Consider the following 15460-nt stretch of genomic DNA (forward strand, 5'->3'; position numbering starts at 1 on the left):
TTGCAGAAGGTAGTAGGTGCAGCCAGAATGTCCATGATGGATGGATTCTCAGGATATAACCAAGTGGTGGTCCACCCTGAAGACCAGAGAAAGACTGCTTTCACCACCCCGTGGGGAACCTTCATGTATGCACGCATGCCGTTCGGGTTAATAAATGCAGGGGCCACATTTCAGAGAGCAATGGACATAGCTTTCATGGGCGAGCAAGATAAATTTTTGGTAGTCTACTTAGACGACATCACAGTCTTTTCTAAGACTGATGAAGAACATATCCTCCATTTAAAACTCACTTTCGATAAGTGCAGAAGGTATGGCCTCTCTCTGAATCCGAAGAAATAGTAGTTCGCCTTGAGTGAGGGGAAGCTACTTGGACACATAGTAGCGCAGGGAGTAAAGATTGATCTTGAAAGAGTCTAAGCCATCATCCTTATTCCCCTGCCCAGAAACAAGAAAGAACAAGCCTTTTTGGGAAGGATAAATTTCTTAAGGCGATTCATACCCAACTATGTTGAGATAGTTAAAGGTATCATAGGTATGCGCAAGAACGAGAACAAAGTTAAGTGGAGCTATGTTCCCCATGATTCTTTCACAAGGATCAAAGAATCTTTGGTTGAGGCCTTAGTGCTAGGCAACCCTATTTATTCAGTGCCTTTCTACATCTTTTCTTTCACCTCTCCACATACCGTTATTATTGTGTCGTCACAAAAAAATAAATAAGGTTACAAGCAGCCCATGACTTCAAGGCACTGAAGTCACTTTGTATGTATGTACTACAATCCAAAATCACATCGTTTGTCCCAATGACTACAGTCAAAGACATTCTGGTGCAGGGAGGCAACGAAGGAAAGAGGGGCAAATGGATAGCTAAAATACAGGAATATGAGCTGGAAATCAAGCCTACCAAGCTCATCAAAGGCCAGGGGTTGGCCAAGATTTTGTCTAAATCCAACTGCCAAGCTCTAGGGATAAGCCTAATCATAGAGGAGGGCAATCTAGAGGATGAACAAAGCAAAATTAAAACAGCTAAACAAAAGATCTATACCAAGTATGATGGATTGCCCAAGTATAAGAACATTTTTCATTACCTCTTGTTTCTAAGATGATCGTTGGGACTGGATAGATCAAAATACCATAGTTTGAGATTGCAGACATAGAAATACATTATATCCAATAGACTGCTCTACTGGTGTTATCAGTCCTCCGAATCTCCAAGGCTGAGGAAGAGTCCAGCTGAGGTAAGCATAGAACAAAATTTTGACTTAGTAGCTAGCCCTACCAGGCTGAAGAGGGCTCTCTCCAAAGAATCATAACCAAGAGAGTTGAATGAATTAGGGTTTTAGGCTAGTTATGATGTGAAAAGGTTGTTTGATTTGATTTGGTGGGGTTATTGCTAGATGAGGGTATTAGGTCAAAGAGACTAGGTCAGGGCAAATGTGATATGATTGCAAACATTCAGAGGGGCAAGGTAGGCAAGAGGCTTAGCACTTAAAAGGTAGAGATGGTTTAAGACTGATGAGGAGTTAGGAATAGCATAGGAGATGTATTCTTCCTAAACTGAAGAAAAATGGACAAATTGTGATAACTTTCCCAAAACAGAGCATGAGCAAACATGTATTCTTCCTATCAACTTGAAAATTACCATATAAAAACATGAAATGGTTTTATGAGCATACGAAACATTCATACAAATGATAAAAAGAAGAAACAATGCTAAACATCCATACCACATGTATCCCAAAGAAATCGTTGCAACTTATCTCTTAATATTAGCCAAAATCTTATACAATAGTGTCTTTGATCACTAATATAACATCCAACTGAGTCTAACCTTTAAAAAGACTAAAAAATAAAATATATATGCCTCAAAACAAATTCCTCCCAGCCTCAGGGGTCAAATTCATGAGAGGAGGAGCAGTTCCACCAAAATCTGAACTAATAGTTAGAGTGTAGGGTGGTCAAAGTGACTCATCCCTAATTATAATGAACTGATTCATTAAACATCATAGAGTCTATTTACCTAATGAATTTACCCTAGGTAATAGTAAAAGTACCATAATTACATTTACATGATCAATTGCATCAGTAAAACGTTGATTTCCCAAGAGGAAAATCAAATCTAGAGAAAAACAATGAAAAATTAGGCAACTAGTCAAACGCGCATCACCATCTTCATACCCACGTCTTCCTGCCTTTCCGGTGTCCAAATTGAGCCCAGGATAGCTCGTTAGAAATCTTATCCTATCTAGTTTCCATATCTACCTTTATTTTGCAAAATGGACTTTATTTGACCCTCCAAAAATGGATTCTCCCAAGACTGGTCAAACACGCAGCGTCAAGGTGAAAAAGGAGGCAGAACATTGATTTTTTAGGTGTTTTTTCACCTTTTCACCTACCAGTTGTGCAAAACAAGGCTTGTAAAGTTATTTTCCTGCATTTCTTCCCTTCTCTAAATCCAATGGTGGTCTTCTTTTGTCCAAAAAGTGACCCAAACAAAAGCACAGTGCCCTGGCACTGCGCCCTAGCACTACGCCCTTGGCATTCTAACTGTCAAAAAACTGTGTATGATTACTTGAAAAGCACAAAAAATTCAAAACTACCCAAAAACTTCTCAAAATTTGTGAAATTATTTCTGATCATGTTGTTTATGCATGGAGTGAGGCTTTAGCAAGGATATCAAGTCTTCCTTCCTCTTCTTGCTTGTTTAGGGCTTCAATCTTTGTCCTGGCAATCTTGTTCCTCATGGCATAATGCTTCGCCATCCTCCTTTATATGTCATTCTCTGTTTTCTATCTTCCTCCTCCAATCTATCTTCTTCCTCATTGTAATTTATGTTCTCTTCTTCTGCCATGGTGTCTTAGTGTCTAAAACCCTAGGGAGATGAAATAGTAGTGGAATATAAGTATGGGGAGTTAGGAATGGTGTGAGGAAATTCAAAGAGATGAGGGAAGGGGTTTATGGTTTAAGGGAAGTGACAGGGAGTGGGAATGTGATGGGATTGAGGATAGGGAATTTTATTACAGGTTAGGGGGTTTTGGGAGCCTAGGCAAATGGAACACCTAGGTCTTAGGGTTTTGGGAATAAAGGGCTTTGGGAAGTAGTGATATGATATGGGGGTTGGGAAAGGGTTTAATAGTGATATGGGAAGGGAATATAAGTACTAGGGAGTGAAATTGGATGTGTAATTAGGATTTGACTGTGATACTAGGGTTTCTATCAAGGAAAACATTAAATTTTACAATCACATGTAAAACACCACAAAATGACTTGAGGAATGCTACGAGGGTGTATTTGAGAATTACTTACTTGCTGGAGGATGAGGACAACCAATCTTAAATTTTTTGGATAAATGGAATTTTTTTTGGAGGCTAATGAGAAATTTGGTCAAACGTGTAGTGCACAACACAAATGCGCAGCGTAACACTGAAACACGCCCTCCACTTGCCAGGGGTACAACGCAATCTTCAAAAACAACTTTTGAGTGCCTTCCTGGAGTCCAAATTGAGACCATGATAGATCATTGGAAATATCTCTCTCTTGGCTACATAATGGACCTATCCAACACTACAAATGATCAAGTATAGCCCCTCAAAAATCAAGTCTCCCAAGACTGGTCAAAAAGTGCAGAATGAGGGTGAAAAAATGAAGTGTGCTCTTGGAGGAAATGTTTGGAGGTCTTCCTCAACTCCATTTTGAGCTCATGATAGCTCATTGGAAATTTATTTTTGTCTCGTTATCATTTGACTCATCAAGAAAGTCATTTGGACACTCCAGCTAGGATAAAAATTGATCTTCACAAGGTCACTCTGGAAATGCAAAAAACTTCTTGTAGCAACTGTATTTTTGACATTTCTCTAAAAACATGACACCTGTGTAAACATTGAAGGAGGTTTTTCATCCTTTTCCTATGATGGAAAAACACCTCTCTCACATTTGTAAAATTCATATTTGTTTGGTCAGAAACATAGTTTGAATTAACCTGGCCCTATGTGTGGCAAATGATTTGTCCCTTGGAATGACTTCTTGAAAAATGATGGAGACATGATGTCTATGAGTTGGAATGGCCTCATACTTGCTGAAATGATCTCCATTATGCCTCCTCTACTCATATGTCTATGATTCCATATCCAACCCTAGATCAGTGGCAGAGGAAATTACGGTTTAGTGCTTGTGGAAAATGATGATTTGGACACCCTTGGGAAAGAACAACTCCCTTTGGAATTCACTTAACTTTTGAAACTTTACCCTTTCACTTGACTATTTCCTTTGAACTTGATCTTCTGATTTGATCTTCTTGATGGATTTGAAAACATAATGACTTTGAAACTCTTCCTTTTGGCTGATGGAACTTTGAACTTACAACACTTGGAAACATGAGAATTATTACATATTAAAACCATAAAATTACATTTTTGCTTGAATATTCAAATTACAAACTATTTTTTTGATGAAACACTTGGTGGTATTTTATGTAGGAGATGGTGTTTTAGTGGACCTTGGAAACCCTAAGACCTAATGGAGATTTTGAGTGGTTGTGACCATGATGAAAATGACTGTCATGATGAAGACAAGTCATGACTAATGGTATACTTCAGCAAAAGGTGAAATGAGCCAGCAAGGGGTAAATTTCTAAAAGGAGTAAAAGAAACCCTAATTCAACCTTCAGTAACCAAAATTTTTGCATAATGATCTAGTGGAATGACAAAAATTTAAAAATGGGACCCTAATATGATATGGAAAGAGGATTTGGATCACTGATGGCAGTATGCAAATACTGAAACTAACAAGTGGAAGACCCCATGGGGGTATTACTGTTGTGTTTGGTTGAGGGAGAAACCAATGAAGTGATGGAGGATTTCCATGGGGGAGTTTTTGGAGGACACTACAGTTGGAAGGCAACAACACATAAAATCCTCAAGGCAGGATTTTACTAGCCCATGCTGTTTGGAGATGTTTATTCTAAGGTCAGGTCATGCCAAAGATGCCAACTGTTTGCTGAAAGATAGAAGTTTTCTCCTCTCCCCCTGATTCCTGTGCATGTAGAGGAGCCCTTTAGACAATGGGGATTGGACTTCATCAAATAAATCAACCCACCTTCTAGCAGCCGACACAAATGGATTTTAACAACCACTGGCTTTTTCACCAAGTGGGTAGAGGCTATCCCAACTAGGAATTCTACTGATTCAGTGGTGATAAAATTCATGGAGGAGAACATATTGTCCCGCTTTGGGTGTCCTTTTAAAATCATCACTGATAATGCACAAGTCTTCAAATCTACCAAGTTCACCAACTTCTGCCACAAATTCAACATCATTATTGGACACTCCACTACATACTACCCTCAAGGGAATGGCTTGGCTAAGTCTTCTAATAAAACTATGGTGAGAGTTCTAAAGAAGACCATCACTGAAAATCAAAGGAACTGGGACTCTCAACTAAAGTTTGCTCTGTGGGCTAACCATGTAACACCCAAAAGATCCACTGGGAAATCTCCTTTTGAGCTAGTATATGGAAAGGCTGCTATCTTCCCTATCCAATTAGCAATGCCAGTAGCTAAGTTGCTGCAAGAAGCCGAGGAAGAGCCTAGCGCCTTGACTAGAAGAATAAATCAGCTGGTGGAGCTTCACAAGAATAGAGAGCAGGTGGGGACCAAACTGTTAAACTACCAACAAATGATGGAATCTATGTTTGACAAGAAGGAAAAGGATAAACCTTTTCAACAAGGATATTTAGTTCTCATGTGGGATGTCAAATGAGAAGACAAAGGCAAACATGGGAAGTTTGATTTGCTATGGTTCGACCCTTTAAATATTGTAGAAGAAAGGGGAAACGACACTTACATGCTTGAAAACTTGGATGGTGAACTGCTGGAACTGCCCATAAATGGTCAGTTTCTAAAATTTTATTTACAAAATTAGAGATATGTGTCTCTTGCTCATTGTAAATATCCGGTGTGTATGTTGAAATTGTTATTTGAATTTTTCAGTTTATTTTCATTAAAGTCCTTTTCAAATAATTATATTTTGTTTACGAATATATCCTAGCCCAATGGAAGGAAAGACTACTAGTCTGCAGGTCCTCAACACCTTGCGAATAAGGCACTGTCCCCAGTTAGATCCAATGTTGTCACTCACTGCATTGTGGGTTCTAGATGGTCAAATTTTCCCAAGAGCAGTGAAGTTTGGGGCCCCTTTCACTAGCCACAGAAGATCTTAGAGCTAAATCATACCCTCCCCATTGTGTAGTTCTTGGAAAGATCTTTCCAACGGTATATGGAAGTCCAAAAATGGACTCCTGGAGCAGATGATAAAGCATTTTGAAGGTCTACCTTGGAAAATCCAAATAGACCAAAAAATGGCTAAGTATGGAGGGAAAATTGCAATCAGTGGATTCCCGGGGCTCACACTTAAGGATTATCCGTGGTTCTTGGTGCTGAAGGCTGAATCACAATCCTGCAAATCAGTTGTCATTGCAGGAACACAACCACTTCATACTCCAAGAACTTGCGGGGGATGATCTGCGATATAATGTTTATTGCAGGGGAAGGACTAAAACAATTTAACACAGGAGAGGAAGAAAAAATAGGGATGGGTGACCCCCTTTATCTCTCCTCCACGTGGTATTGGTGATCAACGATTGGCAGATCAACGAGGTTTCAACTTAAAGACCTGCAAACCGCTGATATCGCAACAAAGTGGTACATTGCCAGGGGGTTGAGAAAACCGAATACAAAGGAAAATAATGAAAAAACAGGGTGGGGCAAGACTTTTTCTCTCTCCTCCGGGGGGGCCATGTGGCTACCTCTTATTAGTCCTCAGAGTAGACCTGGCAGTTGACGTCACCAATGACGTGGAAGTACGGATGACAAGTCACAGTGCGGAGGACACATGGCAATACAAATGTTGACGTGGAAAGCGGACACGTGTCATAGGTTTTGCCATTTTCAGGGGTCCTATGGCACCATTTCTAGGTGACACGTGTCACCACTCTTAGGGTAACACGTGGCAAAGATGACATCATCCCGCATATCGGCGATCACAATTGCTTAGCAAAAGAACTTAAGGGAAGTGTATTCAGTGCCAGATGCGAGATTGTGATTGCGATAAGAAAAAGGGGCCCCCTCATGCGATGTTCCATAGGCTGTATTTCATAAGTTTATCGCATTCGGGATATTGGCCGATGCAATGTAAGGGGTTATTAAAGGTTTTTCAAGTAACAAAGGAAGAGGCCCCAATGCAACAATTGAAAGCCTTATCATCCAAAGGACTAAGCGCTCGGTTCAAGCCCTCAATCACATAAAAGAAGCAGAAAGGGGTTGTATTTCCAAGGGCATAAAGGGTAGTCAGGCTCGCCTGTTTCACGGTGTTGCTATGTTAAAAGGATAGTGTTCGAAAGTCTCATGGGTACTCCATCAAACACGACACCAAACTTTTCAAGGCACCGATATTATCTAATAGAAAGTTAAAAAGGCGTATGAGTTGGCAGTTGTTTCAAAGGCTGTTAAATACTGAGAGTGACCTAGAACCGACCGAGAGAGGATTAACCATGACTTAGTAGGAACATGCCAGGACCAAAGGCCAGCAAAGAAGAGTGGCATGAATATATTTCCAGAAACCATCATTTCAATTGTGATGGATTAATTTTGTTTTGTTGTTTTGATCCCTGCATTGTTATTTAATTTTTCTTTCAAGAAAGGAATCTCTCTGTTGTAATAGTTAGAGGATTTATGCTTAGACAAAGATTCATACAGACATCTGTAAATTTCCACCTGAATATATTTCTGTCACTAATTTTCTTACCCTCCCTCTCATTATAAAAGCGAGGAAGAAACATTGAAGAAAAGTTGTGAATTCTAGGAAAAAACTGTATGTGCTTCTGAAGTTGTACGAATTCTAGATCTACATATTTCTTAATATGAATGAAGGAGTGGTGATTACCATGTTCGAGTATTACAATATGTTGTTTCTTTTTTAAACTTCCATTATGTTCACACTTCCTCTCTGATTTCAAGCAATTGTATCTACCACAAATATCTCTTATATTCTTATAGATGCATTGATGTTAACTAGTTAATACATATGCCTGTATGCAAATTTGAAATTATATCTTTAAATATGTGCTTCCTGAAATCATGGCATTCACCCTTCTTACATCCACCTGTCTATATTTAACTCAAATAAGTATATAACTCTTGATGTTTCAAGCTCTATGTGACGAGTTATTATTATCTTTCTCTTCATTCATTATTCTGCAAAATATGATTAAACTGTAAGTCCTTGATTACTCGGCCTCCACTTGTTTTATCCTTATTATTGTGAGTTTTATATGTGAAAGGATACCAGAAATACATGGCTTATATCCTTGGATGAAGGAAACAAACCATGTTGTTATGTTTATATTTGTATATTTGTAATTACTATGTGTAGAAGATGCATATGATGCCTTTGGTTTCTTGAGGATCATATGAGATACATAGAATTTAGATGTGCCTAGGCACTAGTCTTGTAAGAAATCCAAGGTTGTCTCTAGGAGAGACAACAATATGGATGAAGAAACATTCCTTAATGAATCTCTCATATATAATGATAACCTTGGTGCTAACGTTATTTTTGATTTTCTTTATACTAGTTGCAGTGTTATGTATGATGTGTATGATCAAGGTGAGTGGAACTTTGATTCTCAAGAGCGTTTTCGTGATATGAAAGATAATATGTCCTCTAATGAACCCCTCCCTAAATAAATCCTTTCTTGTGAATTAGAACCTAGTCTCAATGATCAAAGCCTTTATCATGACATGGAGGATGATAAAGTGTTCTTTAATGAGCTCAAAGGAGAACCATCCTCTTTAAATCTTGAAAATGTTTCCTACTCTCATGATATAGATGACAAAATATCCTTTAATGAAACTGAGAAGGAACATTTATTCTTGACTTTGGAGACACTTCTTTAGTTCCATTGGTTGAAACATGTCATGCATATGCACTCCCTTCTTTTTATGAGGAAAATTATGACCAAGACTGCATCGATACTTCCCTTGACCCGATCCTTGAGCTCGTTGCACACGAGTCTTACTATTCTTCTAGTATGTTTGTGCATGGAAACACAAAGTTGTTGGATGGCATGTTATACAGTGAAACCACCAATACTTATGACTTCTTGTTAAGCCACTCTCATCGCTACACACATTGGTTGGTTGTCATGGTGGTCATTCCTGCATGATTGTCGTCCAACAAACTACAAATCTTGGGTGTAAGATTCAAGATGCATTTTTATATGCTCAATTTCACCCTATATGATCATTAGGGAAGTCTTGAATCTTAACCTTTTACATATATCAACTTCATATATATATATATATATATATAGAAAGGTAGATATATATATATATATCTACCTTGAAGCAGAGTGTAACATGATGTCAAAGGTAGATAGAACAAGAGAAAGAAAGTAGGATTTTTTGTTTTTTATGTTATATATATATATATATATAACATAAAAAACAAAAAATCCTACTTTCTTTCTCTTGTTCTATCTACCTTTGACATCATGTTACACTCTGCTTTCCTTTTAGGTTACGTTGATTTCTTTTTATTTGCAATTTCCAGTTTGTCTCTATTTAGTTTTGTTATGATTTTGTTGCATGTTTTGCTTTATTAGTGTTTAATTATTTTCTTTCGTTTCATTTTTTCCTAATGCCGCTACCATTGATCAACATCCCTTCCCTTCATCCACATTCCCTACTCTTACAAAGAAAGTTGAACATGTTTTGAGTTTGATTTAGTTAATGGTGACAAGCAAGATGTGTTTTTTCATAGCTTATCACTGACATACCAATTTCCTTAATCAAAACAAGAAACATCGCAAATATTTAGATACCCACGCGCTCATCGTTATGGTGCTTGTAGGAACTGACTTCGACCCGCTCATGTGAAGGCTCCCACATGAAGGCAATGCCAGTCACCATAGTGGATTTTCATTGCTTCCTCGTTCTTTCTTTTGAGTGAACTAGTCTTCCTTATGTGGCCCCTTGAATATTTGTCTTCTTCTGGGTTGATGTCTTCATGCTCTTACCCCTTGTTAGGGTCCTATAATACTAGTAATAAAAGTTTGTGTATCCAATTATTTATTTTGGGAATCTACCTATAAAGTTTAGCCTATAAATTCAACATGTATTATAGTCTAAATTAGTTTTGTACTAAGTTATCAAATTGCTCAAGTCATTGAAAATATGTGTGTCAAAAGGGGTCCAGTAGCCTTGATTTCAGTTGTAAGGTCCCTAAGGAGTCGTTAGTGAGTTTTCATGAGTGTCTTGTCATGAGTGAATGTGGGCATTGATGCCAACCAGACTGGTAAGAATGTGTGTTGTAATGCATGGTTAAGAAGGATTCCTATGGTAGTTGCAGGTTTCATATAGAGGATCATCATGGTGAGTGGAATTTCAACTATTCAAAGAGCAAATGAGCAGAGAAGTTTGTATTCATTTTTTAAGCAAAAAAGGACTCAAAGTCTACATGGGACCCTCTCCATTGGAAATTTCTCTAAAAAATCTTTCCGATGGCATGTGGAAGTCCAAAAATGGACTTTTGAATCAAAAGATATGGCTTGTTGAAGTTTGAAGGTTTCAAACCTTTGAAAGCAAGGAAAAGAGCATATCGGAGGTCCAGAGCGATATCGATGATCGGAGGTTCATGGAACATTGGAAATCGAATATCAGAGGAAATACAAAAGGGAAAATTGGTGATCGCATATCAAGAGGCCCTGCATATCAGAGATCGACGTATTGGCGGGTCCTATATTATCGACAATCGACGAATTGCAAATGAAGCGGATTAGCAATTGCAAAAAGTTGCGATATGTGAAGTTGTGACGAGAAAAAGGGCTGATAGTGTTAAACCACTGAGAAACACTGAAATGAATTTACAAAGGATTTTCATTGCAAAACAGAGTAGACTGGGCCTTTTTCTTTCTTCTCTAGCAAGATGCGTGGCGCAATGTGATTGGTTCTGATAAGGGACACATGGCAGAATACAATTGGTTCTGATAAAGCCACGTGGTATCCATTAGGGGAGTTTGAGGTCTAAAATGGGCCTCCTAATAAAAATGTACAACCAAAATAAACTTTATAAGAACCAATAGGATTCAAGATGATGATGTCAACCATGGGGATGATTCACCATTTTTGGAGTAAAAAAGTAAAAATATTAAAAAGTAATAAAATAATAAAACTGCTTGTTCAACTCGTATTTTCAACTTATCTCCCTAAGTTTTTACTCAAAATTCGAGTGGTAGTACTCGTTGGATGAAAAATTTAATTCCTCATCGCAGGAGTACCCATGTTACATACTTGCGATGGACCTTGCTACACGAAAAATGAGAAATACATGAAAACATGTGATTGCAATCACGTTTTTCATGTATTTCTCATTTTTCTTGTAGTGGGGTCCATCGAAAGTATGAAACATGGGAACTCCTTGGATGAGGAATCAAATTTTGCATCCAACGAGTATTTCCACTCGACATTTGAGTAAACCCATAGGGAGATAAGTTGAAAATACGAGTTGAAAAAATAGCTTTTTTCTTTCTTTCCTTTAAAATTTGATGATGTAATCTAATATTATTTTATTATGTCCACTATTATTTTATAATTTCCTTAGGAGGCCCATTTTAGACCTAAAAATTCCCCTAATGTGATGCCATCATGATGTGGCGGTACGCCAGACACGTGGCAAGAAGTTTCAACATTTTGGGGGTCCTAAGGGGGAAAACAGGGTGACACATGTCACCACTCACAATGTTCCACATGGCAGTAATGACATCATGATCGGAGTTTTCAAGTCGGAGGTTGAAGGATATCGATGTTTTGTAACATGTGACACTTCAAAAGTTCCAATAGAGGAGCTAGCACACAGTTATGAAGAATTAAAGAGCTCAGGCGCTAATCAGTTTATAAAGGAAAATCGCCCTCGGCAAGAGCCTAAATGCCTTAGCACCTCAAGGGCTAATCCAATGGTCACAACCCTCGGTCCTATGTAAAGAAATGCGGGAAGGGGCTAAAGCCAAAGGGGCCAAGGGAATATCGAAATTCGTTGTTGTTGTAACATTACTTAAGTCAAACGTTCTGATGAGGCAAAGGCTTTGAAAAGGTAGTATGGCTATATTACAAGGCATATAGAACCTCGATACTACAATTACTGGAAATGTTAGAAGATGAATGGGTTGGAAGTTGTTGAAATGCAGGAAAGAGGGGAATGGTTATTTGAAATTAACAGTTGAAATTTGTGTGGAAAACAGCTACGACCACTCCAGATTTAAAGGCAGAGGATTGAAAATATTGAACCAATTTCCAAATTTAGAGGCTAAGGATTTTCCAGTAGAATTGAGAAGAGAGAAGGAGCAATTTTGAGAAATTATTGCAAAGGGACCTATTATGATAGAAGAAATGTTAAAACTTCAGTTAGGGACATGTTCTACTTTCAAGGGAAGCAGTTGAACAAATATTTCTTTTGCCTGAATACAAGCATATTTTCCAATATTTGTTCTAGGACACGCATAATATATTTTATTTTTATTTTTTCATACATGAACTTGAAAGATACTTAAAATATCTATGTTTCTATAATTAAGTAATGACTATTAATTTGTAAAATTGTTATGTAAAAACTATATAAACAATTTCTAAAGATGTAAATGAGGTTGGAACTTGTATGAAGAAAAGAGATGTACATTGATGTAAGTCATGGATTGTACTCAAAGTGATCAATTTACATAAATACAGAGAGTTTTGTTCCTGGATTCCCGTGTCAAGCAATTGGTGATGTGTTTTCTTATGTAAAATTGTTTCTTTTCTTAGTTTCCATATGTTTTTCCCTCTTTATTGTTGTAAGAAAATTAAGGGCCGAATTCGCTTAAGTGTGCTCTGCTCTGGGTTGTTAGCAATATCCATGTTTTATTTCTAATTTTAAATATAGAATTCATCCCAGTATGCTCCATATTTAATTGAACTCAAATCATATTCATCCTATTCACCCCACAATCATTCTATAAGATCCAAAAGTTTGCCTATCCTTACTATAGAGCTGTAACTAGGGTCTCTCACACCGCTAATTATTCCACATTAATAAGTCAATCCGGGAACGTTTTATTATTGCAAGAAGTAGCTCAATCCGAGGCTATTTGTCCGAGTAATGCTTGGTAGTACAGTGGGTTGAGAAGATCAAAGGAAAACAAATGCTAAGTTGTAACTAAACTAAACCAAAAGATAGAATCACACAAAACAGTTGATCAGTCAAGGGTACGGAATCAATAACCCTTCCCTCTAGAAACTGATTAAAGAAGAGGGATTAGAGCATGGAATTATAGGTCTGGGAGCTAAGCAGCGTCTTGCTGAGGCTCACTACAGCCTAAGGCCTTCTCTCACACCAAAACAACAAAGGCAGGTAAATAAATCAGCGGAAAGTAAAATGGAACAACAAAATGGAAATGGGACAGCAATAAATGGAACAGCAGTAAAATGGAACAGCAATAATCAAATGGAACAACAATAATCAAATGGAACAACAATCCGTAATGATTTATGAAACAACAACCATCACCTGTATGTACATGTTCTACATTAATATAGCAATCTGAGAGTATTGAATGATACAACTATGTTTCTTAAACAGAATGACGCTACTCTCAAATCCCACGAATATTGTTTAACATAAATCCAATGACAGTAACGTTCATACCAGTATTCTGTTACAGAAATGGCTAAATAAAGATACAATTCGACCCTGTGTAAATCCAATTATACAGTGCAGAGTCTTTACATAGAGAAATCATTCATTCATTAAGCATAACAGAGCATAGCGCATCATATAAAGAATTCATCAGACTGCTAAGTAATAAAGATAAACAAACCGCACACAAATCACCGTATAATGATACAAAATCAAGTGTCCTTCGGAGCCGGGCCCTTAGCTGCCAATGGTACACTGCCTTAGATTACTCCAGACGCAGAGACGGAATAAACACCAAGTCTTTTATATTAATCGCATTCACAAAAGTATAACAAAATCAGGTCTCAGTGAGACTCAATGATTAAAGTTTGTTCTGGAACTGTAAAATTACAAAAACAGTCGTCCCCTTGCTTAATGATGCTGTGCCATTATATAAAAGAAATGACGGAGATATCTAGATAATCAGAGATAAGTAAAGCAGCGATCCCTCAGGATCGAAGATCCTGAGGGATTCGCTAATCGTTCAACCCTTCTTGCGTTCGCTGAGCCGGTATCCCGCATTCTTTTCCTGGACTATTCAATTCTGATTTTTCTTGATCGTGTCCGCATCCGGTTCCCTACTGGAGGAACAACAGTTATTTTTCCTCTGCTTCTCGCTTTTGGGCGGGAATTCCTTGCTTGCACGTCTTCCTGCATAGAAAACGTCAATTATTAGTACTTGAGCTTCCTTTGTCTATTTTTGCACATTTTATCAAAATCCTTTATCTTCTTTGAATTCCTAATGCAGAAAAGGTTACAATTATTATTGAAAAACCACTAGATTGCTTGTCAAAAGCATACCTTCCAGGTGCTCCACACACCCCCCCTGCTTACCCTGTTTCATGGCCTCATGAAAACATTGTAGTTGACATGCAAGGCGGTGAGAGAATAGGCCGAAGAAGGGATCTCATGAGGAGGCCGACAACCGTGATGAGCGACTAGATTATCAAAGAACTGATCTATTTGATCTGCAGGCATCTCATACAAGGCCTGATATCTGGGTGCAGGGTGCCAAATAATTGGACTGCGAAATCGATACCCTAACCAGGATGGCCCTGCTTGCAGAATCCGTTCCCCATAAAGGTTCAATCGGCTGGCAGCCAGCTCAAAATTCTCATATTTGAATGGTTCCCTGAGCTGGATGCTTGGACTAGAGGTCCGGTATCGAAATTTTGCAGCATCGAGGGCAAGATCTTTAATAGTCAGGAAATATTCCAGACCATTTCGGATCAAGTCTTCGTGCATGGGTCCTATTATTTCAATGACACCTGGGATCCTCATAAGACTCCTATGCTCTCTCCATAGCGTCACTGGGTCTCTAGGTTCAGCTCGTATCCACAGGTCTAGGCTATTTTCTTGTCTCTGGAAGGTGTTATAAGCTCTGAGCCATTTCATCTGATTAACCCCAATTGAGATGAAGGCTTGGAATTGTATATCGCCAACAAAAGGGCCAGGATTTAAATCAGTTTCCTGGTCTAGCACAAGGTTGTGCAAGTAAAACTCGCACAATAACCTTTGAACCTTAACCCCATAATGCTTGCAACAGTCTATAAAATCATTAACAGTGTTGATGTGGATAGGTGCTCCTGCCCTAACGGCTTTTATTTTCAATCTCAAATATCGTTCAAGCAAAAATAAAGCATAATTTTTAGCAGGGGCCCTACAAGTCAAAACGTCATTATATAAGGAACACACAGTGTCCA

This window comes from Pinus tabuliformis, chromosome 4_2, assembly GCF_031772625.1.
Source record: "Pinus tabuliformis cultivar Carrire ecotype Pingquan chromosome 4_2, CPIR1, whole genome shotgun sequence".
In the NCBI taxonomy this organism is placed as follows: domain Eukaryota; kingdom Viridiplantae; phylum Streptophyta; class Pinopsida; order Pinales; family Pinaceae; genus Pinus; species Pinus tabuliformis.